The sequence below is a fragment of the Felis catus genome, chromosome D2 (genome assembly GCF_018350175.1).
Source record: "Felis catus isolate Fca126 chromosome D2, F.catus_Fca126_mat1.0, whole genome shotgun sequence".
Lineage (NCBI taxonomy): Eukaryota > Metazoa > Chordata > Mammalia > Carnivora > Felidae > Felis > Felis catus.
Window position 1 is genome coordinate 41229762 of NC_058378.1, and position 27167 is coordinate 41256928.

Sequence of the window (27167 nt, forward strand, 5' to 3'; positions counted from 1 at the left end):
TAATACATTTGGGGTGGGCAAATGATTTTCCTTAAATCACTTTTTCCTGACAATGAACATGGAGTGGAAGATTATTAAAACTGATTTCTCACAATGTTGTTTGCATACCTCAAGCAAATATGTGGGGCTGTCTCCATCAGTGAATGCCATGTGTCGGTGTGATTGATGAATTATAATTAACCTTGGCAACATGTTTTTACAGTTAAACTAGATCAATCAAAATTAGTTATCCTGAGAGACAGCAAAATCACTTATATCCTCAGCTTAGTGCAAGAAGTAATGGACTTCCCTTGGAAGAGTTCTCAAAATATAGCGAACGCCTACTTTGCTATTGAGTCTACTTCGAAAAGTAAATGGGAGGTCAGTGGGATTGAAATAACTTAACTTGAATGAGAGAAGTCTCCAGGCTGATCTAACAGCACCTCTCTCAGGATCTAACCCTAACCCTAACCCTAACCCTGAGTGGGGACTGGAGGCAATGCTAATTAAGAGGTGGGGCAAGTACCTACATAAAACAAGGTAAGGGGAAGGGAAGGAGAGGCAGAAAGGTAGCATTTCAGAACCTTCTTTTCCCCCTTTCCAAACAGAGGGAAAAGCTGAGTAAAGGATCTTTATTTTCTAAACGTATATTAATAAAAGTGGCATCATGTATACTAACACTGAATTTTATAGAATGATAAGAAGTAGGGCGAGAAATATAGGTCATTTAAACAGTTGGGTTCCCTTTGGCTCAGCATGTCACGTGACAGTTTCTCCTGAGTGCTGCCTTTGACAATGTGATGCAATCTAGTCCTTGGAAAAATCTCCTTCTAGAAGACTTTATCACACATGTTTCCCTAGGCTCACTTCTGCAGCACGTATACAGTTGGAATGACTCAGAGAAGAGTAGCATGGCCACTGTGCAAGGAAGACACCCAAGTTTCCTCAATACACCCAGCAATATTCACTGTCAGATATCAGATGGCCTTGTTTTCCTGGCTTGTGCAGAGCTTGAAGAAATGCTATGAAAGATAACCAGAAACAATATCCTGAAGTTCAGTTATACACTCACTTAACCATAGACCTTGTACTTTTAACAGTAATTATAGGCGTCTTGGAGGTATCGCTTTGAAGGCTCTGCAAAACCTTCTTTTGGCAAGGTGTTTGTCTACCTTTGGACTACAAAGTAGTCCAAAGCTATAAGTAGCTTCTATATGTAGCTTTTATGCTCGATCATCCTGCATTTCTTGTGCTCCCAAGAAGGTTCCCAAAAAGGCAATTATTTATCACTGTATTAGCAAGGAGTACTCTAATAGCTCCTTTGCATGAGACATGGGCAATTAAGGGAAGAGCAGTTGCAGCTTTTACAACCCCCTAATGACCATCCATCCTGTGGCTGCAGGCCCACCCAGAGCAGACTGATGTCTGCTTGCCAAGGGCAGACCTTTGGACCCAGAAACAGAAACACTAGAGATAACTCGTGGTGTCTGACAGTTGTGGCCTGATTAAATAGATCTCATTTTTCATTTTCTTTTCTCACGTGTAATTTGACTCTTTCCTGAAAACTCTCTGACGCTGTAAATTGTGGAAAGAGTTGTGAGTTGAAATTGGTACTTCTGTGAACTGGAAGACTTGGAGTGACATCCTGGTGCTCTTAACCAAACTCTGGGTAGGGAAAGGAGAAGCCATGTGCTTGCACATGTTGGTCACAGTAAGAGTGGCATGCGACACTGTCTGTTGTCATGAGGCCATAGCTTACTGGCCTTCAGACCTGGATACCTCAGGGGAACAGACCCAGAAACAGGAAGGCCCTCTGTGATTGGTACCTCACTTTTATTTTCCGGATTAGACTCTTCTCAACATTTTCATTGGAGAAAAGTTGGTGGGCTTATTTTATTTTAACTTCTTGCATTGCCATAGTGGAGGCTCCTGCGCCAGTCTCCATCCAGGATGAATTATGGCCATGGGATGCCCAGTCATGGACCCGGATGGAGATAGTATGATTGCTGAATGAATGGTGTGCAAAAAGAAAGGGAGAATTGGAGAATTTAACCTTAGGAAGGAGATTTATAGGGACTTACTAGGACAACAGGATCCCTGTTGTGATTAAGAGAAATGTTCAAACAAACGTTGGCATTGTAGGTGTGATGCATGAGCCAGGCAGAAACAACAGAGGAAGAATTCTGGTGCCAAACTAAGCTGCATTGGTTGGGAGGGTGAAGAGAGGCACAGAGGTAGACGTGGAGCTGACTACCGGGGCACTGGCCCCCGCTACTGTTCTTCAACTCAGCATTCAGTTCACAGGAATGATGGTTGGGACACTGGAGTAGCTCCTAGAACTGAGTCCAAAGGACTAAACTCCATCTTCTGCCAAGAGACTCTGGATGGGGCACTAGGATGCTCTCCCTGACGTGGCCAGGCATAGGAACCCAGGGAGGGCAGAAGGTGGAGAAGGGTGTACCCAGCAGCAGACAGCAGACATGGGCAACAGACATTATGTTTGTCTTGTCCTGTAATAGCTTTTAATTTATTTTTATATTATCTACTGGATGGGTTTGATGGTGGAAAGGGCCGTTGCAGAGGTCTGTTGGTGGCTTCATTCTGTATGTTACATGAAGTTTTTTGGTTCCAGGAAGGATGGGAATCTTTTACCCTTATCCTCAGTACCATATTCCATGCCTGTGCTTGTATGGTGGTGGGTCTCAAACTCACCTGACCACAGGGGATGAATAGACACAGAAGTTGGGGGTCAGGGCAGTGGGGACTTGAGGACTTGAAGAATGTGTGCCCTGTCTAATCAATGTGGCCCAGTGTTGTTCCACTGTTATTTGTTTTTGTTTTTGTTCCAGGAGTGGATGGATATGTGCTAGACAGATGACTGGATTTTTTGTAAGGAACCTTTAATTTTGTAACATTACAAATTTTAATTTTGTGACATTACAACTTTCACCTGCTCTCGTGTGAGTGATTAGGAGCCAGTGAAAGTTGTGGATTCATGTTTAAAAAAGTCACTTCCTTGTCACTAGCATAGACCCACTAGTTGTGGGTCCCCCTGGAGGCCAAGGCACTGCATAGGATTTGGGGCAACAGAACTGAAGAGCTCTGTCACACAGAAGTTACAAGCATGACTCAGAGCCGGCTTGAATCCCAGCACACTATGTACCGGCCATGTGACCTTATGCAGATTGCTTAAGGGTTCTGGCCTCAGTTTCCTCATTTATCAAATGGAGAAAATACAAGCCTGTGCTTCATCAGGCTGTTGTGATGATGAAGTCAGTTGAGGCACTTTAGTGGCAGAGCTATTTGGCCTTGCCATTAAGAAAGAGGCAAGGAGGTGGGGCACGGTGGCCCCCAAGTGGGAGTCTGTGGGCAGCTGTGCCCAGGCCCCTGGGATTCTTTTCCACTAGCGTCTCCACATACTTCCTGATTCCAAGGGTAGGACCCTGGTGTCTGAGTTTGCGGCATACTTCCCATACGACTGCTGCTTCCCTGTGTGCAGAGCCATATGACAAACAGAGAGAGCTGGCTCTTGGGGCCCTGACTCTGCCTCTTCTGTGTATTAGCTGTATTGCTTTGAGTTGTCGTCTTCCTCCATCTTAGTCTCAGTCTCTCTGTTTTCCATGCACACCTTGCTCTGTGAAGATTGAACATCTCCAACACAGTTCATGGCGCATAATACGTACTCCATAACCATGAGTTCTCCTATCCTCTTGATCTCAGGCTGGAAAGGCTCACCGTTACGATTTGGGAAATACTCTGAAGAAAACAGAGCAGGAAACTGGGCTTCCAGTGGTGAAGATTGGGTTCTTTGCACGCTTGGCTCTGGAGTGGGATTGCAGTCACTTGGGGGTTGATTTGCTGTGTTGGCGTCTGGTGAATTTGTCGGTTCCACAGTGCCATTCAGGAGTTTATCCGTGGCTTTTTGTATTTCCTTGCACAAATATAATTGAGGAGCTTGAATTCAGTGTACATTACTTTTTGAGAAAATTAATAATTATATGAACATGCGATGATTTCTGGCAGTACACAAAGTCATACTTTCATTAGAAAATAGCTATTATAACTCAGCAATTTAACTGTTCATATGCAACCTTGATTCATTTTTTGCCCAAAATAGTTCAACCTATAAATAGCCAGTTAGGAACAAAGAAGTGGCAGAAAGAAATCTCTAGTTCGGTTTCTATGGTATGCAACATCATATGACAGCTTAGGGAGACACACAAGGCAGCAGGTTTTCAATAATGGAGATACAATAATATCTATTATAATTATGCTAAATATATCAGTGCTTGTGAATTACTCATGCCAAGAAATGTGGTGTTCTCAGTCACCTGGAAGATGCCATGACACCCAGCCTCACACTGGGTCATGGGAATCACCTGTGTGACCCCACGCCATAGTGCTTCTCGGAAGGCATCATCTCTGTGTATCTCTTCACAAAGTCTTAAAACCCTTTATGCTTAAGACTATTGTTTCATCTTTGAATTTTTGGCAATCCAGAGCATGCCAAGTTTCATCGTGTTACTTAGAAAAGAGTTCTTGAATGAATGCATAAATGAAACTGGGGTTATGATTTTGGCTTTTCAGTGGCTTATAATTTTCTCAGTCTGCTTAGAAGGAAAAACGAGTTGGGGGAGGGGAGAGCAAGCAAAAGCACCATTGCCATTCTTAGCATGGACTTTCATTACGAATTGTTCCAATACAAAGCACACACTCAGAACCTAGAATTAACTGGCACTCACTGTATGCCACCTGATGATAGTGACAAATGAACCCACTTTAGAATGGGAGGCAATATGTGCGTATCAAGGAGCTGCAGAGATGACAATGAAAAGGTGCATAGCAAGTGATGAATGGTCAGATGTGAGTGCCATGAGCCCCCTTGCTCCAGAGATGGATAGTTTAATTGTTCCCGAGTTGAATTCATACCACAGACACCATAAACAACTTAGTTTAATCAGCCAGAAACATGGGCTCTCATAGATTTAAATTCAGTACAGGTGATGTTTCTATATAGAAAGCTATGGAGATGCTTGTTCCACACAGACATAAGAGGGAGCACAAAAGACACTGACGTCATCCCCATGATTTAGACTAGACTATCTGCCCTGAAGAGTTGGCACTTTATTAACAAGCAGTGGTGTTTATCAGAGGAACCTATTTTGCATTTGATCTGTTTCTTTGAAAAGGTCAACTTTTCTATAGAAAAATATTTCTATTTCATCAATGATTTCCTTAATAACTTTCTCTAATTTCTCACTTACTTGTATATCTCTTCTTTTCTGTACTTTCTATATAGTGATTTAATTTTAACACCCCCTAAACGCATGTCATTGAATATTTGGGGTTTATGAAGAGACATTTTTCTTTCTCTTTTCCTTTCCTTTCTTTTTGTCTTTTTTTTTCAAATTTTCTCTTGGGGTGCTGGGTGGCTCAGTCAGTTAAGTGCCTGACTCTTGATCTCAGTTCAAGTCTTGATCTCAGGGTTTTGGGTTCAAGCCCTACATTGGGCTCTACGCTGGGTGTGAAGCCTACTTAAACAAACAAACAAACAAACAAAAACAAAACAAAACAAAAAACCCAACTTCTCCTGTCACTTCATCTTAGGATGTATTGCCTTCCTTCAAAGAGGCACATGCTCAGTAAACTTGTTTCATGTTAACCTTACTTTGATACCAGATCTTCTTTCCATTTAATTCCATTTACTTGCTCCCCAGTTCTATAATGTATGCATTGTTCCTTCTTAGTTGGTGCTTGCATGTATACAGGAAAACACATTCTATTAAAAACCCACTCAGCTTTACATTAAGATTTTAGCTGTGTCTGAAGAATCCCCCAAGAGACCATATTTTAGAAAAGAGATTATGGCTAAGCTCCTCTAACTTGTATTTGTTTGATTGATACCCACCCTTTTCTCCGAAAATAATTCAAGAAGTTGTTCCCCTTCACTGGGCCTGTTAGCCAAGGCTTAGCCCTCAGCAGCAAACAGATTTGCCTTCCGAGATGTTCCTCCTGCCTTTGGAGGAAGACAGCAGTTTATAGTCACAAAGTGGGTAAAGGAGCACCTGGGTCAGGGGGTGGAAACTTGAATTACCAAGTTGTTCTAAGAGAAAGCGGATCTTCTAACTTTAACAGACAAGAATTAATCTTTAATCTTCTGATATGAACATTTCCTAGAGGATGGAACAGTCTTTATTGAGGAATACCTTAAAAGACTCAACTTTAGGGAAATTCTGAATTTCTGGGACTCAGTAATCTGGCATCCAGTGAGTAGATGAGAAGAAGAGTTAATTAAAATATTGCAGAATTTGACAATCTGAACTGCAACCCAGCTGAGAAGAAAGGGACAGCATTAGCTGATGGAGCATGAGAAAATACGGATCAAATAAAAGGAGGGTTTCTGGGGGTGAGGGGAGGGTAAGGGTGGGCGGGGAGGATCTTGAAGGATGAGAGATAATGCATTCCTGAGATTTCTAAAGTATCTAGTTTTTATTGTTTACAATCTTTTTTTTTTGTAATAAGATTAATTTTTGTAGACTCAAATTAGGCTGAATTCTGGGTTTAGGCTCATAGATAAAAACTGAAGCTGGTGAAGAAGAGGCCAAGAGGCTGAAGTGACAGGTGGCTATTGGAAAGCTTATTATGAGCAACCTGGACCAATGTGTTCTCCTTTCTTGAAACTTTGGCCCAGCTCTTAAGTTCAGCCATGGTCATTATATAAGAGATAGGTGTTGGCCATGATCATAACGGCTAAATCCTGGCTGGGAAAATTGGCCTGGCCAAATTTAATTCTTCCAGAAATCAAGACTGATACTCAGATCTTCATTCTGATACATTTCTGGGGACAAATCTATGGAGAGGTAATTCTCTGTAAGGGATGCCCCAGTGGAGTCCCACTCATTGCTTTATGATTACTTGGAAATTGAGATATACATCTTTCTTTGGTGCTGTGAATTTCTCTTATTATCTTTAGGAGCCCAATTGCATTCAAATACATTTCTTGTATATTTATTTAATGGTGAGATGGAGTTTTACTTCTGTTTATTGAGAGGTTATTGTATATTTCCTATGTCACTTAGATTATTTCATTTAATACACCTCTCCTAAGTAGCTATTATCATTCCCATTTCATTACAGAAGAAACCAAGGATCAAAAAGATCCTTTAATTTACCTGGCGTTATTCTACTAGTCAGTGGGATGAGCTCAGGAGTTGGAAGCATGTATAGAAGAGATACTACTTTTGCTGGACTGTAGAGGATGAGGAGCATGTTCATTGATGCTCGTGCAGGAGGAGCAGACAGTCAGGAAGAAGCAGGTGGACACAGGCCTGGTGCCATGCTGTCGGGATGTATTCGTTCAGTCAACAAATATTTATTGAGTTGCTAACACATGCCAGGCACGGTTCTAAGTAATGCATATAAAACTGTACAAAGAAATTCTTTGTCCTCTGGAGCTCATGCTCCAGTAGAATGTGGCTGTCACGGTGGTGGTGATGCTGCCTCAGTGGTTTGCAGCTATAGCTGGCCCTTTCGTTTTTCAGGTGTTTCACATGCCCTCTGATGAATAACCCTCTATATATGCTGGCTTATCTCCCCACGCTCAATGTTATGAAACATACTTGTAAGATGGGTCATGAGTATCTTGATAATTTCCATGTGCCAGACCTCATCTGCGTATAAGTGCACATTTGGTCGTGTTAGCATTAACAGGCACGTTGTAGTGGCTGGTAGACCAGGGCATCTCTTCCCACCCTGGGCACTGATTTATATGCACATATTTTTTAGAAAAAGTTCTGCATCTTCTACCCCTGAGGATGTCTTTCAGTGGACCCTTCTTATTTCATGCTGATCTCTGAACTTCTCACCTTCTTTGTGGTTTGAGGTGCTAGAGAGTAGGCTACTGGCTCTTTCTCCAACTCTGTTTATCAACCTGGCCTTTGGCTAGTTCATTTTCTGATTCTATCCTTCACTCCATCAATGATCCAGACTAAAATAGAAGGGGAGATGGGGTGAGGAAAAGGGTAAGTGGCATACCTCTTTCTGTCCCTCATTTCTCCTTTCCCCAAGAAAACCCTTTTTCTTTCTACCTTCAGCAGCAAGAGCCATCAGAGAAGTCCAATGGCTGACTCGTTATCTTGTGCTCTGCTTCAGAAAAGAGCAAACTAATTGCACCACAGGTAGAATGCTCATCACACAAATGAGAACGGAAGTTCCAATATCTGTGAAAGATTTGTTGAAGAAAAAGATAGTAGAGTAGATTCAAGGTTATCCCTATAGTAACATGATTCTCTCTCCCTTGCATTCAAATTTGTATTCTTGGGTTGGGATAAAAGATTAATTTACCAGAATTGCAGTAACACAGGATGTGTTCATTGGAGCTTGTTACATATGAAAATAATATTAATTTCTTCCAGCTTTTCAATTTTTTGCCATGAAATTTCATATGATATATATATCTTCATTTTCCATACATGTGAAACACTAAATGAAAAATATTTTTGCCTCAATACACTATTTTTTAAACAAAGTTCTTTTTTTTTTTTACTTTTTATTTTTTTATTTTTTTTCAATATAAGAAATTTATTGTCAAATTGGTTTCCATACAACACCCAGTGCTCATCCCAAAAGGTGCCCTCCTCAATACCCATCATCCACCCTCCCCTCCCTCCCACCCCCCCTCAACCCACAGTTTGTTCTCAGTTTTTAAGAGTCTCTTATGCTTTGGCTCTCTCCCACTCTAACCTCTTTTTTTTTTCCTTCCCCTCCCCCATGGGTTTCTGTTAAGATTGTCAGGATCCACATAAGAGTGAAACCGTATGGTATCTGTCTTTCTCTGTATGGCTTATTTCACTTAGCATAACACTGTCCAGTTCCATCCACGTTGCTACAAAGGGCCATATTTTGTTCTTTCTCATTGCCCTGTAGTACTCCATTGTGTATATAAACCACAATTTCTTTATCCATTCATCAGTGGATGGACATTTAGGCTCTTTCCATAATTTGGCTATTGTTGAGAGTGCTGCTATAAACATTGGGGTACAAGTGCCCCTATGCATCAGTACTCCTGTATCCCTTGGGTAAATTCCTAGCAGTGCTATTGCTGGGTCATAAGGTAGATCTATTTTTAATTTTCTGAGGAACCTCCACACTGTTTTCCAGAGTGGCTGCACCAGTTTGCATTCCCACCAACAGTGCAAGAGGGTTCCCGTTTCTCCACATCCTCTCCAGCATCTATAATCTCCTGATTTGTTCATTTTGTCCACTCTGACTGGCGTGAGGTGATATCTGAGTGTGGTTTTGATTTGTATTTCCCTGATAAGGAGCGACGTTGAGCACCTTTTCATGTGCCTGTTGGCCATCCAGATGTCTTCTTTAGAGAAGTGTCTATTCATGTTTTCTGCCCATTTCTTCACTACGTTATTTGTTTTTCGGGTGTGGAGTTTAGTGAGCTCTTATTAGATTTTGGATACTAGCCCTTTGTCCAATATGTCATTTGCAAATATCTTTTCCCATTCCGTTGGTTGACTTTTAGTTTTGATGGTTGTTTCCTTTGCTGTGCAGAAGCTTTTTATCTTCACAAGGTCCCAGTAATTCACTTTTGCTTTTAATTCCCTTGCCTTTGGGGATGCGTCGAGTAAGAGATTGCTACGGCTGAGGTCAGAGACGTCTTTTCCTGCTTTCTCCTCTAGGGTTTTGATGGTTTCCTGTCGCACATTCAGGTCCTTTATCCATTTTGAGTTCATTTTTGTGAATGGTGTGAGAAAGTGGTCTAGTTTCAACCTTCTGCATGTTGCTGTCCAGTTCTCCCAGCACCATTTGTTAAAGAGACTGTCTTTTTTCCATTGGATGTTCTTTCCTGCTTTGTCAACGATTAGTTGGCCATACATTTGTGGGACTAGTTCTGGGGTTTCTATTCTATTCCATTGGTCTATGTGTCTGTTTTTGTGCCAATACCATGCTGTCTTGATGATTACAGCTTTGTAGTAGAGGCTAAAGTCTGGGATTGTGATGCCTCCTGCTTTGGTCTTCTTCTTCAAAATTACTTTGGCTATTCGGGGCCTTTTGTGGTTCCATATGAATTTTAGAATTGCTTGTTCTAGTTTCAAGAAGAATGCTGGTGCAATTTTGATTGGGATTGCATTGAATGTGTAGATAGCTTTGGGTAGTATTGACATTTTGACAATATTTATTCTTCCAATCCATGAGCAGGGAATGTCTTTCCATTTCTTTAAATCTTCTTCAATTACCTTCATAAGCTTTCTATAGTTTTCAGCATACAGATCCTTTACATCTTTGGTTAGATTTATTCCTAGGTATTTTATGCTTCTTGGTGCAATTGTGAATGGGATCAGTTTCTTTATTTGTCTTTCTGTTGCTTCATTGTTAGTGTATAAGAATGCAACTGACTTCTGTACGTTGATTTTGTATCCTGCAACTTTGCTGAATTCATGTATCAGTTCTAGTAGACTTTTGGTGGAGTCTGTCGAATTTTCCATGTATAATATCATGTCATCTGCAAAAAGCGAAAGCTTGACTTCATCTTTACCAATTTTGATGCCTTTGATTTCCTTTTGTTGTCTGATTGCTGATGCTAGAACTTCCAACACTATGTTAAACAACAGAGGTGAGAGTGGGCATCCCTGTCGTGTTCCTGATCTCAGGGAAAAAGCTCTCAGTTTTTCCCCATTGAGGATGATGTTAACTGTGAGCTTTTCATAAATGGCTTTTATGATGTTTAAGTATGTTCCTTCTATCCCGACTTTCTCAAGGGTTTTTATTAAGAAAGGTGCTGGATTTTGTCAAATGCCTTTTCTGCATCGATTGACAGGATCATATGGTTTTTATCTTTTCTTTTATTAATGTGATGTATCACGTTGATTGATTTGCGAATGTTGAACCAGCCCTGCATCCCAGGAATGAATCCCACTTGGTCATGGTGAATAATTATTTTTATATGCTGTTGAATTCGATTTGCTAGTATCTTATTGAGAATTTTTGCATCCATATTCATCAGGGATATTGGCCTGTAGTTCTCTTTTTTTACTGGGTCTCTGCCTGGTTTAGGAATCAAAGTAATACTGGCTTCATAGAATGAGTCTGGAAGTTTTCCTTCCCTTTCTATTTCTTGGAATAGTTTGAGAAGGATAGGTATTATCTCTGCTTTAAACGTCTGGTAGAACTCCCCTGGGAAGCCATCTGGTCCTGGACTCTTATTTGTTGGGAGATTTTTGATAACCGATTCAATTTCTTCGCTGGTTATGGGTCTGTTCAAGCTTTCTATTTCCTCCTGATTGAGTTTTGGAAGAGTGTGGGTGTTCAGGAATTTGTCCATTTCTTCCAGGTTGTCCAATTTGTTGGCATATAATTTTTCATAGTATTCCCTGATAATTGTTTGTATCTCTGAGGGATTGGTGGTAATAATTCCATTTTCATTCATGATTTTATCTATTTGGGTCATCTCTCTTTTCTTTTTGAGAAGCCTGGCTAGAGGTTTGTCAATTTTGTTTATTTTTTCAAAAAACCAACTCTTGGTTTCATTGATCTGCTCTACAGTTTTTTTAGATTCTATATTGTTTATTTCTGCTCTGATCTTTATTATTTCTCTTCTTCTGCTGGGTTTAGGCTGCCTTTGCTGTTCTGCTTCTATTTCCTTTAGGTGTGCTGTTAGATTTTGTATTTGGGATTTTTCTTGTTTCTTGAGATAGGCCTGGATTGCAGTGTATTTTCCTCTCAGGACTGCCTTCGCTGCATCCCAAAGCGTTTGGATTGTTGTATTTTCATTTTCGTTTGTTTCCATATATTTTTTAATTTCTTCTCTAATTGCCTGGTTGACCCACTCATTCTTTAGTAGGGTGTTCTTTAACCTCCATGCTTTTGGAGGTTTTCCAGACTTTTTCCTGTGGTTGATTTCAAGCTTCATAGCTTTGTGGTCTGAAAGTATGCATGGTATGATTTCAATTCTTGTAAACTTATGAAGGGCTGTTTTGTGACCCAGTATGTGATCTATCTTGGAGAATGTTTCATGTGCACTTGAGAAGAAAATATATTCTGTTGCTTTGGGATGCAGAGTTCTAAATATATCTGTTAAGTCCATCTGATCCAATGTATCATTCAGGGCCCTTGTTTCTTTATTGACCGTGTGTCTAGATGATCTATCCATTTCTGTAAGTGGAGTGTTAAAGTCCCCTGCAATTACCACATTCTTATCAATAAGGTTGCTTATGTTTATGAGTAATTGTTTTATATATTTGGGGGCTCCGGTATTTGGCGCATAGACATTTATAATTGTTAGCTCTTCCTGATGGATAGACCCTGTGATTATTATATAATGCCCTTCTTCATCTCTTGTTACAGCCTTTAATTTAAAGTCTAGTTTGTCTGATATAAGTATGGCTACTCCAGCTTTCTTTTGAGTTCCAGTGGCATGATAAATAGTTCTCCATCCCCTCACTCTCAATCTGAAGGTGTCCTCAGGTCTAAAATGGGTCTCTTGTAGACAGCAAATAGATGGGTCTTGTTTTTGTATCCATTCTGATACCCTATGTCTTTTGGTTGGTGCATTTAGTCCATTTACATTCAGTGTTATTATAGAAAGATATGGGTTTAGAGTCATTGTGATGTCTGTAGGTTTCATGCTTGTAGCGATGTCTCTGGTACTTTGTCTCACAGGATCCCCCTTAGGATCTCTTGTAGGGTGGGTTTAGTGGTGACGAATTCCTTTAGTTTTTGTTTGCTTGGGAAGACCTTTATCTCTCCTTCTATTCTAAATGACAGACTTGCTGGATAAAGGATTCTCGGCTGCATATTTTTTTCTGTTCATCACATTGAAGATCTTGTGCCAATCCTTTCTGGCCTGCCAAGTTTCAGTAGAGAGATCAGTCATGAGTCTTATAGGTCTCCCTTTATATGTTAGGGCACGTTTATCCCTCGCTGCTTTCAGAATTTTCTCTTTATCCTTGTATTTTGCCAGTTTCACTATGATATGTCGTGCAGAAGATCGATTCAAGTTACGTCTGAAGGGAGTTCTCTGTGCCTCTTGGATTTCAATGCCTTTTTCCTTCCCCAGTTCAGGGAATTTCTCAGCTATGATTTCTTCAAGTACACCTTCAGCACCTTTCCCTCTCTCTTCCTCCTCTGGGATACCAATTATGCGTATATTATTTCTTTTTAGTGTATCACTTAGTTCTCTAATTTTCCCCTCATACTCCTGGATTTTTTTATCTCTCTTTTTTCTCAGCTTCCTCTTTTTCCATAATTTTATCTTCTAGTTCACCTATTCTCTCCTCTGCCTCTTCAATCTGAGCCGTGGTCGTTTCCATTTTATTTTGCATCTCGTTTAAAGCGTTTTTCAGCTCCTCCTGACTGTTCCTTAGTCCCTTGATCTCTGTAGGTAGAGAATCTCTGCTGTCCTCTATACTGTTTTCAAGCCCAGTGATTAATTTTATGACTATTATTCTAAATTCACTTTCTGTTATATTATTTAAATCCTTTTTTTATCAGTTCATTAGCTATTGTTATTTCCTGGAGATTCTTTTGAGGGGAATTCTTCCGTTTGGTCATTTTGGATAGCCCCTGGAGTGGTGTGGACCCGCAGGGCACTTCCCTTGTGCTGTGGTGTATAACTGGAGTTGGTGGGTGGGGCCGCAGTCAGACCTGATGTCTGCCCCCAGCCCACCGCTGGGGCCACAGTCAGACTGGTGTGTGCCTTCTCTTCTCCTCTCCTAGGGGCGGGATTCACTGTGGGGTGGCCTGGCCCGTCTGGGCTACTTGCACACTGCCAGGCTTGTGGTGCTGGGGATCTGGCGTATTAGCTGGGGTGGGTAGGCAAGGTGTACGGGGGCAGGAGGGGCAGGCTTAGCCCGCTTCTCCTTAGGTGATCCACTTCAGGAGGGGCCCTGTGGCAGCGGGAGGGAGTCAGACCTGCTGCCGGAGGGGTGGCTCCACAGAAGCACAGAGTCAGGTGTTTGTGCGGAGCAAGCAATTTCCCTGGCAGGAACCGGTTCCCTTTGTGATTTTGGCTGGGCGATGGTAGAGGGAGATGGTGCTGGCTAGCGCCTTTGTTCCTCACCAAACTGAACTCTGTTGTCCCGGGGCTCAGCAACTCTCCCTCCCTTTGTCTTCCAGCCTTCCCACTTTCCGAGCAGAGCTGTTAACTTATGACCTCCCAGATGCTAAGTCCCGCTTGCTGTCGGAACACAGTCCTTCCGGCCCCTCTGCTTTCGCCAGCCAGACTCGGGGCTCTGCTTGGCCGGCGGGCCGCCCCTCTGCCCCGGCTCCCTCCCGCCAGTCTGTGGAGCGCGCACCGCCTCGCCGCCCTTCCTACCCTCTTCCGTGGGCCTCTCGTCTGTGCTTGGCTCCGGAGACTCCATTCTGCTTGTCTTCTGGCGGTTTTCTGGGTTATTTAGGCAGGTGTAGGTGGAATCTAAGTGATCAGCAGGACGCGCGGTGAGCCCAGCGTCCTCCTATGCCGCCATCTTCCTAGGGTTCCCCTAAACAAAGTTCTTAAAATAATGATTTTGCAGGGAACGCATACATATATATTTACAAAATAGGAAGTTCGTTTAGTGATTGCAAAAGAAATAATGGCTTTAATAACCACCACTCCCCTTGGCGTCTGCCTGCAAGCATTGTTAGAACAATAAACATCACCCCATTCCCTGTGGCCCTGTTTTCTTTCAAGGTTCTATTTATGCCGTTCTAATTTTGACTGTATTTTGACATTTTCAAATAAGTGTATGGCATCTGTTGAATAAATGATCACTCAAAATGGATTTGCCTCAATTATCCCTCTAGTTTTAATCTCCTTAACTACAAACTCACCTTTCTTCACTCCTGCCAACCGTGACACCTGCATTCTCACTGCAACATCATTTTCAGGAAGGGCTATAGAACTTTGTTGCCTTAAAAAGGATCTTAAGGCCCTGGCTTTGATTTTTTTTTTTTTTTTAGTATAGCTGACACACAATATTCCATTGCTTGCAGGTGTACAACATAGTGAGGTTGTGATTCAGCATCTGTCTACATTATGTTATGCTCACCACAGGTATAGGTACTCTTTATCACCACACAGCACTGTTGTGATGTCTCTTACTATATTCCCTATGCTGTGCTTTTCATTCCTGTGACTTATTCATTCTTAACTGGAAGCCTGTACCTCCCACTGCCCTTCACCCATTCTGCCCATCCCGACTCCCCTTTTAAGCTCCTAATGTTTTAACATTGCTCCTATTCCCCCTATTTTTGCATTTCTGTTGCGTGAATGCTTTTCTTCTCAGACCTGCACCACCATCTTTAAGAGAGTAGTATTTGGATGCTGCACATTTGGCTGCTCTGATAAATGGCTGACACTAACATTGAAGTCACCATGTTACAATTGCTTTGCCTAATTATGATTTTTTACTGTTTTTTTTTAAGTTTTTTTAATTTATTTTGAGAGACAGAGGGAGCGAGGGAGCAGGGAACGGTCAGAGAGAGGAGACCAAGAATTCCAAGCAGGCTCTGCACTATCAGTGCAGAGCCTGATAAGGGGCTCAAACTCATGAACCCTGAGATCATGACCTGAGCTGAAATCAAGAGTCTGATACTCAAACAACTGAACCACCCTGGATCCCCGTGATTTTTTACTGTTATATTAAACTTTGACTGCACAAGTTTTATCCAGATTCAGTTCTTCTGTTGCATTCTAATGGTAAAATTTTCATTTTGCCCACATATTTAATCATGAAGGGCATTCTAATATTGTCCATATTATATATTTATTATCTATTTGTACTGTGAATTAACACTGAAATATTTTAGTATATTTAGTAGATATTTTAGTACATGAATTAGTATATTTTTCCTCAAAGACAATAAATTATAATGATCTGAGTCTTAATTGTTGCTGAAAAATGTATTAATTTTGGTGTATAATCCCCAATTATTGCACACTTTCTTGGATTTTTTTTAAATTTTTAATATGTATTTATTTTTGAGAGAGAGAGAGAGAGAGTGAGAGAGAGCATGAATAGGCGAGGGCAGAGAGAGAGGGGGACAGGAGATCTGAAGCGGGCTCTGTGCTGATAGCAGAGAGCCCGACCCGGGGCTCAAACTCACAAACCATGAGATCATGACCTGAGCCGAGTTGGGTGCTTCACCAACTGAGCCACCCAGGCACCGCTACTTGGATATATTTTATAAACTGCAAATCTTGGTGGCTACCCTAGAAGTATTCCTGCTCAAAGACTCCTCTTTAAATATTTTAAAACATGCATTTTATACACACACACACACACACACACACACACACACACACACACATGCTCATGCACACATGCACACACACACCACATTTTTCCCTTTTGTACTAAGTTGGGCATCTGGTTTCAATTACCTTACACGTCTTCTTGGTCAATACTATTGCTGTTGCACTGGGATATCTATCAAAATGATATGTGGATCCTAGACTAATAAGTAAGTTCAGCAAGGTTGCAAGATACAAGCTCAACACACACACATGCAAATCACATATTCATGTACTAGCAATGAGAATGGAAACCAAAATAAAAGCTACAATACCATTTAAAATTGCCCCAGCAAAATGAAATGATTAGGTGAAAACTTAAAAACCATGTTTCAGACTCTACATGCATAAAATTACAAAACACTGATGAAAGCAATAAAGGAAGACCTAAATAAATGGAGACACACATGAAATGTATAGATTAGAAAACTCACATGACAAAGATGTTAATACTCCTGAAATTGATAGCAATTCATATAAAAATATCTGGGAGGTTTTTTTTGTAGATAAAATTACTCTGAAATTTATACAGGCAAGTCATGTAATAGTTCAAAAATTATCTTAGAAAAGCAATAAAGTGGGAGGAAGCACTCTACTTGATACTTATTATATGTCTGTCATCATCAAGACAGTGTAGTATTGACAGGATAGGCACAGATCAATGGAACAGAGGAGAAAACTCAGAAATAGACTCATATAAATTTATCCAACTGATTTTTGACAAATTTGCAAAGGCAGTTTAATGGAGGAAGGATCCTTTTTCCAACAAATGGTTCTGGAGCAATCAGATATTCATATGCCAAGACAAACAAACAGATCCCCCCAAAAATAACCTCAACACAAACTTGATGCTTTATAAAACAATTAAGTTAAACTGGTTAAGCACTGAAACCATAAAACTACAAAATGGACAATGTGATGTGCATTTAAAACTATACAACTTTTAGAAAAAAACAAAGGAAAAAATCTTTGGGATGTAGCACTCACCAAAGTATTGTTAAACTTGACACCAAAAACATAATATAAAAGGAAATTTTGATGAATTGGACTTCCACAAAATTAATTTTTTTTTTGCTCTGAGATATACCCTGCTACTAGGGTGAAAAGATAAGGCACAGACCAGGGGAAGAAACTTTCAAACCATATCTGACAAAGGACTAATATCTAGAATATAAAAAGAACTCTCAAAATTCAGCAGCTTAATAATAATTAGAAAATGAGCCAAAGACTTTGACACATTCACTGTAGAGGATATATACAGGGTAGATAAGTACATGGAAAGGTATATAAAAGGGTAGATAAGTACATGAAAAGGTATTCAACATTATTAGCTATCATAGAAATGCAAATTAAAACCACAATGAAATGTCACTACACACCTGTCAGAATGACCAAAATTAGAAAAGGGAACGGAAAGAAAATAGTGGCCACACTAAATGCTTTTGGAGATGCAGGGAAACTGGAATTTTCAAACATGGGTGGTGGGAATGCAAATGGTACAGCATTATAGAAAACAGTTTGCCAATTTCTTATAAACCTATGTGGGGAAAATACTGTATGACCCAGCAATTGCATTTTTGGGTATTTACTCCAGAGAAAGAGAAACATACTAACACAGAAACTTCTACATGAATGTCCATACCAACTGTATTCATAATGGCCCCTAAATTGGAAACAATCCAGTTCCCCTTTAACAGATGAGTAGTTTCTATAATACATTCAAAATATGTAATACTACTTAGCAATAATAAAAAAGAATAAACTATTGGTATCCGAACTCACTTAGATGATCTAGAAAGAATTATGCCAAGTTTTAAAAGCTGATCCCAAAAGGTTAAATGCTGTGTGATTCCATTTATATGACATTCTTGAAATGGCCAAAATATAGAAATAGAAAACAAACCTGTATTTTCCAGGTTTTAAAGAAAGGGTGCAGGTGGAAAGAAAGTGGCAACATAAAAGGACAACTTGAGATACCTTTGTAGTGATAAAATTGTTCTTCAGCTTGATTGTATCCATTTAAATATCCTGGTTGTGACATTGTACGATTACGTTGTAAGATACTACATTTGGAAGAAACTGGGTAAACTTTATACAGGAGCTCTTTGTAGTATTCCGTACAGCTCCATATCAAACTGCAATTATCTCAAAATTACAAGTTTCATTACAACAAGCAAATAAACAAACAAACACATACATGGATGAGACTCTTAGCTCCTCTGTGAATGCTCCCCTAATCCCCATGCATAGGTGGGGGACTTTATTTCTCGGTGTAAGTTAGGCTCTTCAGCCCCTTTAAAAAAAATTAAGTTTAGTTATTGGAGGGGGGTGCGGTGCACAGAGCTGAGCCTGGGAGGGGCAGAGAGAGAGGGAGACACAGAATCTCAAGCAGGCTCCAGGCTCTGAGTGGTCAGCACAGAGCTGATGCGGGGCTCAAATTTACCAACTGTGAGATCATGACCTGAGCTGAAGTCAGACTCTTAACTGACTGAGCCACCCAGGTGCTCCTAAGCTGTACAGGCTCTTACACTGAACTCAAATTTTTGTTAATTCACTATGGCATGGTACCCTGAATACTTGATAGACACTGCCAAAATGACATCAGTACATCTACTATTTATCAAAAGTTTATTTGATAACAATGTTCAGAAAGAATTACTTGATGGCCACCTTTTTTAAAACTTACCTTAGAGCCTGTAGGGGGCAGAACCGAGTGCCTGGTTTTATTTATTTTTGAGCTGCTACAGAACTGCATTTATAGAATCATGCTTTGATGGTCCTATGAGAAATACCCTTTTTGTCCCGAGAACTATAGGAATTATATTTTCGTATGCACATTGTAAATTGTATGATCAGGTTTTCTCCTTCGCTTAGGTAATTGAAATGCTAGAGCTAAATAGGGACTAGTCTCTGGCAATGTGTGGGTCAATGTGATATCCTTTTTTAGGCATGGGAGAGTGTTTTATGTTTAATTCATAGGTCTTGTTAGAGCTTATGAGTCTTTTTTTTTTCAAAAGCATTTTTTAATTTTATTTATTTATTTTTATTTTTTTATATTATTATTTTTTTTAATATATGAAATTTATTGTCAAATTGGTTTCCATACAACACCCAGTGCTCATCCCAAAAGGTGCCCTCCTCAATACCCATCACCCACCCTCTCCTCCCTCCCACCCCCCCATCAACCCTCAGTTTGTTCTCAGTTTTTAACAGTCTCTTATGCTTTGGCTCTCTCCCACTCTAACCTCTTTTTTTTTTTTTTTCTTTTTTCCTCCCCCTCCCCCATGGGTTCCTGTTAAGTTTCTCAGGATCCACATAAGAGTGAAACCATATGGTATCTGTCTTTCTCTGTATGGCTTATTTCACTTAGCATCACACTCTCCAGTTCCATCCACGTTGCTACAAAAGGCCATATTTCATTTTTTCTCATTGCCACGTAGTATTCCATTGTGTATATAAACCACAATTTCTTTATCCATTCATCAGTTGATGGACATTTAGGAAGAGCTTATGAGTCTTTGGAAACCGCTGTAAATCTCTGTTAGAATAAAATGAAATAAATATATCCTGATGCGTATCTGCATCAGCGCCTTAATTTGCCATAAATGCATGAGTATGTCCTGGATATACATTGAGATATTTGAGAAAGCTCTTCTATTTCTGAAATTTCTGTAGGTCTCCTACAAACTTACCTTTATCAAGCGGAGCTTGGCAAACAACGTTTTGAATCTTCTTTTGACTTCTTTTCTCTTCTTAACCCTCTGACAAATAGTCTGGTTTGAACTTGCTATCCTGGTTGTGGCCTTTGACATCCTTCCAGTATGTTCTCCTTCACTTCTCACCAAGGGAAAGAAATAATCTGACTTGCATGCCCTCCCTGAGCTCCATGGGAGTCATCCCAAAAGAGAAATGGCATCAAGGCCTTGGACGTGTATTTTAATTTAATCTTAGTTTCAGTTTCCTCTGATGGAATCCATTCTTTGACCTTTACAATCCCTGCTAAATTCAGTTCATATTTCAAACCCTCTTCAAAATGGCCAATTTATTTAACCGTAAATAAAATTAGCCTTGGATAGATGCAAGATGGATAAAGCATTGTTTTCGATAAATGGAAAATATTGAGTCTGTCATTTCTAGGGCCGTTTCTAGAGTGACTAGGAACTATTGAATTTTTTTTGTAAAGCTATATTGTATAACTAATAAGCTTTAAGATTATATTTTCCTATTCATGAAGTCCATATATGTTAGTTTGAACATTATGTACACATGCATACACCACATCCATATTATGCTATGAGACTTCTTAAGTCATTTTTGTGGAAATAATCCCTTTGGCTTATCATTTATCAAGACCACGAAAATTTAAATTCTGCATCAAAATGCCTGCTCTGTCTTCAGTTCCTGTTTCACCACATGATTTTTCCTTGGGTTATTCTGTGATTTTTCCTATCTACTTATGCTCTTTTATTTCCCACTTCTAGAAAATATGAGTTTGCCATACATAAGATCTGATGTGTCTTGTACTCAAAGAATGTAAATATTTGAGAATAACTGCTATAGACCAATCAGCAGTGTTTATAGTTCTGTTTGTTCCTTTTTTTTTAATAGCTCCTAAACATGATAAGTTCATAGCCATGGATTTTTAGGAAACAATGAACAATAAAGATATAACTTCATAATGAATTTACATAATATGTACAAATAAATGAAGAAGCCCTGAAGTGAAATGTAGATGACAAATTTTAAACATGAGACTCATGTCCTATCCACTGACTACTTTAAAAATGCAGTGCTGTGTTCAGCCTGCTTATGACTAATGTTAAATATTATTTTAAAAAAATACACGAGACCTTGGTCTGTTTTGTTTCACGAAGAATGTGACTAATCCTTCCCAAACTTAGGAGAGTTGAGCTGATGCAGTGTTGATTATCAATAATTGAATTCCTAAAACAAAAATAAATATGACTGGTTCCATTTAAAATGTAGATGGGACTCCATGGAAAAGAACAAAGATTGATGATTGTGCTGTAATGGAATTGGTTGGTTGCCAGCTATAAGCTTCATTCAAGAGTGGCAGGTGTATTGTAGTGGAATGAACAATGAGCTTAGTGTCAGAATCTCTAACTGTGTGACCTCGAGGAAGTTTGTTTTTGTTATCAAGGGTACATTTCTAATAGATGAGACCCTCTGGGATCATGGGCAAAGTTAGAGAAGGGCCTTAAACAAATTTCTGTAACAGAATCCTAGAGAATCTTACAGTCACACTGTCTTCCATGTCTTGGCAGCTGGGCCATGGGTGCCTCCAACCGTGTTGCCCAGAAATATCTTATAAGAGAAATAAAGAAAAACCCTCCTCTTCTGAAACCTTTCAGCCCTCTCCAATTATCACCATACACAGTGATTTTATTCAGGATACAGTATGCTCTTGTTACCTCTGACCTTTGGAAAATTGGGAGAAGTCTGTTCTCAAATTTTTATTATCTCTACTTTCTCAGCATCTTCTACCAGTCAGTAGAACATTTTGATATTTACTTTTCTCCCCACCTTTATTTACTGATTCAAGAAATGTTTATTGAGTTTCCTATGTGGTGGGTGTACTGCTAAGCTCTGGGATCCCAAAGGTGAGCAAGATCAGGAAGAAAACAAAACCAGTAACCAAACATCTGTCCTTAGGGAGCTTCAGTAATTACCTCAAGTAATTACATAGATAAATGTAAAATTATTACAGAAGCAAGTTCTATGAGTAAGACAGCCTGCTGCAATCAGTGCATAGAATGGTGGCTTTTATGTAAGCATGGAGCTCTGCAGCCAAGTAAGAGTTAATGGGAGGCTGAGTCAGTGAGGAACAGAGAGTTCATATTCCCCCAGCATCATAATAATAGAAGTAATAGCTGATAGTTATTGAGTGCTATTTTAAGCTCTGTTCATGTATTTAGTAACTTAATCCTTGTTCAAGCCTTATACAGTGATTACTTATATAATCTCCAGTTTACAGATGAGGAAATTGAATACAGAAATGTTAAGTAACTTACATAGCATCATGCAGGTAATAAATGGAGAGCCAGGATTTGATATAGATAATTTGACCCACAGACTGTGCTGTATCCTCTGTCTATGAGCATGCCGCTCACAGGCTCACAAGCGAGAGGCCAGATTATGTAAAATGGCCAGTGGGTTTAGGCTCCAAATGTGGCCTCCACCTTGTTTTGGTAAATAATGTTTTATTGGAATACAGTTATGCTCATTCTTTTATGTACTCTCAGAGGATCCTTTGATGTTAAAATATTAGAGTTGAGTAGTTGTGACAGAGGCCACATGGCTTGTAAGACCTCAAATATCCATTACCTAGCCCTTTGCAAAACAATGTTAACCCTTGTAGTGGACAGAAGATATCCAAAACTCCAACCAGAGGGCATCCAAGGAATGGCAAGATCCAAGGAAATCTCCCAATTCCATAAGGATGCAAAAAACACCCAAGTCTTTAATGAATAGCTACATGCTTTTTTAGCTGAAAAAGCAGAAGGGAGCATTTTACCAAAGAACAATGCTATGCTCTCTGAAAAGACTGTTTTCATGATTGGTTTGGCCTAAACTGTGAATTATAAAACAGATTAAACATTTATTCAGGGGTCCTGGAAGAATTCCAGGTGGTTATATACAGATAAAGAAATGTAAATGCATTATTAGTTTGAAGATTAATAGATATTAGAAGTTATTTAGGTTTTATGTTAATAAAAAGTATTTTTCAAGGTTATCTACTGAAATATTTATGAGTGAACTGGCATGCTATCTTGGATTATAGCAAAAACATTTTTAAATGTGGTAAGTATGGTGAAAAAGATAGCCAAATTAATGAGGCTTGTTTAAGCTAAGTGATTAATATATTAGGATGTCTTACACCATTCGTTTTACTTCTGTGTGTTTGAAAATGTCTCTAATCAAAAGTTAAAAAAAGTACAACGTAAATTATTAAGACAGTTCCCAGATTTTCTCATGAACCAAATGCAGAAAAACTCAGTATTTTCATCATAAGCTTGTCGTAACATTCATTTGTTATTTTCTTTGTCCCATCAGAAAAGAATTGACGAATTGGCTTTGAGCATAAATAAGCAGGATGAGACACCTATTGGGAAGTTACGAATTATTTGACAACTTCATTTTTTCCTACTTGCCACTCTGCCAGAGAAAAGTGGAGTATGAAGGATGGGCAGATGGCAAAGGAGAGTTCGCATTCCCAGAGAATCACCAACAAAGAAACGTTTCCCTCTTGCCTCTCTTCTTTCCCTAGTGGATGTTGTATGAAATGTTTGAGGGAGGCAGATACACTCCGAATTAGAAAACGCTTCTTAAAGATAATTTTCTTGTTCTTAAAAAAGGAGGATGTAAAATATGCATAAAATATAACCTGCAGCAATTAATTTGAATATTATATCTTATCAGCATATAATATTTGTGTTGTGTTTTAACAATGATATCTAGCACCTGTCGAAAACAAGGTTTCGGTATGTCAGTCAAACTGACAATTCCGAAAATATCACAGGAAGATTTTTTTTTACATTCCCTTGTGCCAGTCTATCCCTGGCAGTATCATTTCCATTTTGATTTCTAACTTGATCCAAAAATGATACATTAGCGCCTTCTTAATTTTCAAGTATGTAAGATTTTTGATATTTTAAAATATAGATGTAGGGTTTTTTTTCTTTCTGTTTGAAGGAAATAAGATTCTGCATATAGCTTAGTCACTTATTTCTTAGAATAACTATTGAGTGCCCTGTACCAGTCATTATTTCAGGCATGAAAGAAGTAGCAACAAGAAGAAAAACAGCCCAGCTTTTACCAACTTTCCATTCTGGAGTTTTAAAATCAGATTGCTGCTATTATACTCAGTTCATTTATAGCCTCAAATTTGATTTACTAATTCTAACCCATTCTGAAAGAAAAAAAATGAAAATGTCTTACTATAATTACATATTTTATCATAGTCTTCTTGCATTTTTTATTTGAATTCTACATTTAGTTTCTATTATTCATATTATTATTACTGTTATTGTTATTATTATTATTGCTATTAAATGTTTGCCCTTACTTCTAATAATGAACCACTTTATCCTCTTTGGAATTTAAACTTAAATACCATCTTATCTAATTATTATTATTATTATTAATTTTTGTTTTTTCTCTGACCTTCTATCTTGTTGCCTTACTTTTTTTTTTTTTTTTTTTTTTTTTGCATTTATTGATGATCACTCATGTGTTTGGGGCTTCCTTTTTGCTGTGTGTAAACAGTATACCACCTGACTCTTATATAATCCCATCTAATACACTGTCTTTTAATTTTTTTTTTAATGTTTATTTATTTTTGAGAGAGAGAGAGAGCCGGGACGGGCAGAGAGAGAGGGAGACACAGAATCCAAAACAGGCTCCAGGCTCCAGGCTCCAAGCTGTCAGCACAGAGCCTGACACAGGGCTCCAACTCACGAGCCGTGAGATCATGACCTGAGCTGAAGTTAGACACTCAACCGACTGAGCCACACAGGCGCCCCTACACTATCTTTTAATGTGAACATTTACATTTAGGAATGACAATATGTGTACCTCTTTTCATTCCATTTTACTTTTCCTTTATTATTTACTTTTTACTTTTTTTTTCTTTTTTATCTTTTTCCTCATTTTTTATTTTTTTTCAATTTGGTCATGTTATTTGTTCCCACTTCATTGTTTGGGGTTATGTTTTATAATTCTCTTACAGGCTACCTTGTGCAGAAGAAAAAGTCCATGTTGTACTTTTTTAACGAAGTGTAGTTGAATATAACACTGTATGTTATATTGGTTTCAGATTCGACGATTCTCTATATTGTGCTATGCTCACAATGATGAGTGCAGTCACCATCCCTCACCCTACCATGTTAGTCTATTGTTGACTGTGTTTGCTGTATTTTTTATCCCTGTGGTTCATTTTCTTGCTGGAAGCTCGTACCTCTTAATCTCCTTCACCTGTTTCACCCATCCCCTCACCCGCCCCTCTCTGACAACCCACCAGTTCGTTTTCTGTATTTATGTTGTACTTCAAACAATAATTGTATTAGAAGCCGCATCAGTTTTACTAGCATCACTCATAAAAGGAAGAAAACCCTTTTCCCAAGAGAATCCATTCCATACCCACAGTCACATGCGGCTATTTATATTAAAATTATTTGAAATTAAAAACTCCATTTCTCAGTCCTAGCAGCCACATTTCAACTTATCAAGAATCATAGGAAGCTAGTGGCTACCATACTGCTAAGTACACATTTAGAGACCATTTCTATTATTGCAGAGAATTCTCCTGGACTACACTGGTTTATATACTATGTATATACTTTATATACTGCTTATATACACAGTAAGATTGGTGAAGTCACTGTTAGTAAGTAAATATTAAAAATTGATAAATAAGTTCATTTCCTCATACAAACGTAAAAAGAGCCATACAATTTCATACCACAAACCAGTTAAAATAACATCGGTGTCTTAAGTGAGGGCTTATTTAACAATAAATTGTTTTAGTTAAGTCAGGGTGTTCCAGGAGAGCTTCTTGTAAACAAACTAGCCAGGACTCAATTTCATGGTGACAGGATTTCAAATAAGTTTAAATCTGACAAGAAAGGACCTTTACCTTAACGTGCCTAATGTATATAGACTTAACATCCCTAAGATATCTGACTTGTAAATAGTCTGAAGCTTTTACCATCATCGCAGTAATGGTTTGTAATGTCTAGCTTAATGCAATGTATTCTCAAAGCACCTGTGTCAACAGCCTTCCTGCTTCTTAAGATTATTCATTAACTGTTCAATGAAACATGTGGCCTCCAGGTTCAACTACAATTTTACCTGAGGTTGAATTAAATCATTTAGAGACTCAACATTTTATTTTTCTCTTCTAGTATTATTAATCCAACACATCTCTCTACCATCAGATAAGAATAAGATGTACTCTGTTTCCCCCAGCAAGACACTCTCAAGGCCCTACTATTCTCTCTTACATTCCGGAAAGATAAACCCTAGAACAATTTTAGCGTTCCTTCCCTCACACACATATATATGCATATGTACAGAAAGATACATAACCTTCCTCTGTACTGTCTGATCCTTTCAGTTCACCTGAGGACTTTATTATAATTTTTTAGAGGCTCATGTTTGTTATACCTTGAATATTGTCATCATATGGGGAATGTGACATTATTTTTTGTTTTTTTTTTAGTTTATTTATTTACTTTTGAGAGAGAGAGCATGAGCAAGGAGGGGCAGAGAGAGAGGGAGATAAAGAATCCCCTCCAGTAACCCTCGGTTTGTTCTCCATATTTATGAGTCTCTTTGTTTTGTCCCCCTCACTGTCTGAGGGTTGCTGGAGGGATTGTGGGAGGAGGGATGGGCTAAATGGGTAAGGGGCACTAAGGAGTCTACTCCTGAAATCATTGTTGCACTATATGCTAACTAATTTGGATGTAAATTTTAAAAAATAACAAACAAAACAAAACAAAAATCTCTTACCCAGGGCTTCTGGGTTGCTCAGTAGGTTAAGTGTCTGAAGAAAAGAAAAAAAAAAAAAAAAAAAAAAAAAAGAATCCCAAGCAAGCTCTGCACTGTCAGCACAGAGCCCGATGAGGGGCTTGAACTCACAAATCATGAGATCCTGATATGAGCCAAAACCAAAAGTCAGGTGCTTAACCAACTGAGCTACCCAGGTGCCCTGTGACACAGTGTTTTAAGCCACTGAAATACTCTTTGTAACAAGAAACTCAGGAAAATACTTTAACAATTTTTATTTAAAATAAAATTTAATGCTTTTATTATTTTATGTTTGAGATAGAGAGGGACAGAGCATGAGCAGGGGAGGGGCAGAAAGAGAGGGAGACACAGAATCCGA

General features: G+C 39.0%; 1 protein-coding gene and 1 non-coding gene across 11 annotated transcripts in view; both read left to right on the plus strand.

The window, feature by feature from the left end:
• NRG3 (neuregulin 3) overlaps nt 1-27167 on the plus strand; it is a 1060361-nt gene that overhangs the window by 401884 nt on the left and 631310 nt on the right. The window lies entirely within an intron of this gene.
• LOC111557182 lies at nt 841-944 on the plus strand. Its single transcript, XR_002737039.2, has one exon. It is a non-coding gene; the product is annotated as a U6 spliceosomal RNA (small nuclear RNA).